Source organism: Triticum urartu, chromosome 5A, assembly GCF_056163025.1.
Source record: "Triticum urartu cultivar PI428250 chromosome 5A, HENAU_Tu73, whole genome shotgun sequence".
Classification (NCBI taxonomy): Eukaryota; Viridiplantae; Streptophyta; class Magnoliopsida; order Poales; family Poaceae; genus Triticum; species Triticum urartu.
In genome coordinates, this window is record NC_141877.1 from 625,496,578 (window position 1) to 625,499,480 (window position 2,903).

Genomic DNA, 2,903 nt, shown 5'->3' on the forward strand with positions numbered 1-2,903 from the left:
CAAGTCGCGGCAATCGAGCCTGGCGAAACTCTCTACAGCCTGTTCGACATGTCGACTGGCTCCATAGAGACCGCATCCGAGTGCGACAACAGCGACCCCACGACAAAAGTTTTGATGGTCAATGGACCACGCAGTCCTCCTGGCTTCACTCGTGAAGACGGAGGCGATGGGGGCGGCGATCCGCCGCGTGTTCACGAAGAGTACCGCCCCGAACCCCTCTCTTCGCAGTGGAGGGAAGAACTTCGCCGCCGGAACATGGATGTGCTTCACACTCCTATCGTTGGAGAAACCCCTGAGGCTCAGGCCTTGGAGGAGGCGCGCCTGGCCAACTTGGCTGAGCACACTCGACTGGAGAACCTCCAGCACGCACTCGACGAGCGTGCTCGGCAGCGTATCCCCAAGTGCAGTCGACGTCAACTTTTTCCGCCTCCGACTCAGGTATACCGAACTTCGATCCAGAATCTCGCAGCTGCGGCCCGAATAGCGGAGTCAATCCAACCTTCCCTGTCAGAAGCTGGTCGAGGTCTGGTGCAGATCCGGGCTTTGCTCCGTGTGGCGGGAGAGCAGAATACAGAAGTATCTCAGTCGCGGAATAGGATCCATAGCAGATCCGTGGTTGCAGACACAGTCCAGTCGGCTCACAGCCCGAGATCGCCCCCGAGGCGTGAAGGACGTGAAGACCGGCGAGATCAGTACAAAAACCGCGAGAAGTATGATCACCGACTCGATCACGATGATCGTCATCGAGTGCCCACGCCTCCCCCAAGGAGTGGGTCATACGTGCCTCGGCAGCATGATGACAGACGTCCTCACAGTGGTGGGCAAAGGATTCCAGTCGACCCCAAGGAGCCAGGCTTTGATGCGAGATCTATTCTCGTTCAGGGTCTGGTCGACAGAAACAGAGCTCACAGAGAGGGTCATGACAGAGATTTCCCAACCAGCAGTAGGGTACATGTCTCAGGTCCAGAGTGCTTCAGCAGAGCCATCAGGACTGCAGTGATTCCTCCCAACTTCAGGTTGGCAACTGGAGTCAGTAAGTTCACTGGCGAGTCCAAGCCTGATACTTGGCTTGAGGATTATCGAGTGGCTGTATAGATTGGTGGTGGCAATGATGAAGTGGCCATGAAGCACCTTCCTTTGATGTTGGAGGGCTCAGCCAGAGCGTGGCTGAATCAGTTAGCGCCTGGTAGTATTTGTACTTGGGAAGATCTTGCCCGAGTATTTGTCAGAACATTTGAAGGTACTTGCAAACGGCCGACAGGGCTGACAGAATTACAGTGTTGCATTCACAAACCGAATGAAACTTTGAGGTATTATATCCAGAGATGGATCACATTGCACGACACAGTGGAGAATGTGTCTGATCACCAGGCAATTTGTGCCTTCAAAGAAGGCGTCAAGTATCGGGAGTTGAATCTGAAATTCAGTCGGACAGGGGATATGACTCTGACTCAGATGATGGAGATTGCCACCAAGTACGCCAATGGTGAAGAAGAAGACCGACTCCGGAGTGGCAAGCACAAAATAGTCGCCCACGAAACCGGAGGAGGAAACTCCAGTCGGAAGCAGAAGCGCAAAGCCGAGCCAGCCGCTCCTGGTGAAGCCTTAGCCGTGACTCAAGGAAAGTTCAAAGGGAAGCCCAAAGGGCCGTGGAACCCCAAGAAAGTAAAAGATCAAGATGGAAATGATGTGCTAGATTTACCATGCCACATTCATACCAAAAAAGATGAAGAGGGTAATTTCATTTACCCGAAGCATACCACTCGACAGTGTCGACTCCTAATGCAGCAATTCCGAGAGAAACAACCCAAGAAAAAGGAGAAGGAAGCAGACAAAGTTGAGGATGAGGAGGAGGACGATGATGGTTACCCCCACGTCAACTCCACTCTGATGATTTTCGCTGACGTTGAGAGTAAGAGTCGACTGGAAGTCATCAACAGAGAAGTGAACATGGTCGCTCCGGTGACACCTAGTTATTTGAAGTGGTCTCAGACTGCCATCACATTCGACCAGTCCGATCACCCAGCGCACATAGCCACCCCTGGGAGGCAAGCGTTGGTGGTCGACCCAGTAGTTGAAGGCACTCGATTGACTAAGGTTCTGATGGATGGTGGTAGTGGTATGAATATACTATATGCGGAGACGTTGAAAGGAATGGGCATTCCGATGTCCAGACTCAGCGAAAGTAATATGAGTTTCCATGGAGTCATTCCTGGCAAGAAGGCTGCGTCACTCGGTTAGATCGCCCTTGATGTGGTTTTCGGTATTCCAAGAATTACCGCAAAGAAAAGTTAACATTTGAAGTTGTGGATTTCTAGAGTGCTTATCATGCTATTCTAGGCAGGCCAGCTTATGCACATTTTATGGCTCGACCATGTTACGTGTACCTCAAATTGAAGATGCCTGGTCCTAAAGGGGTGATCACTATCACTGGCAGTCGAAAGAAGGCAGAAGAGTGTTTCCAGAAGGGCTCAAAGATCACCGATGCACAGATGGCAGTAGTGGAGTTGCATGAGTATCAAAAAAATGCAGATCCGAGTGATTTGTTGTGAGCTAAGGAGCCTGCCACAGATTCAGCATTCCAGTCGTCTGGTTAAACGAAGCCAATTCATATTCATCCAACGGATCCCAATGTTGCTCCGACTCACATTTCAACAACACTCGACTCCAAATAGGAAGAAGCGCTCATCCAGTTCCTTCGTGAGAACCGGGACATCTTTGCATGGAAATCTTCTGACATGCCAGGTGTTCCCAGGGGACTGGCTGAGCATCGTTTGCGAGTCAACCCAAAAGTGAAACCAGTCAAAAAACATCTTCGACGGTCCGCCGTACAGAAGTGGAAGGCAATCGGTGAATTCTGGCAGCTGAGTTTATCCGAGAGATTTACCACTCCGAGTGGCTAG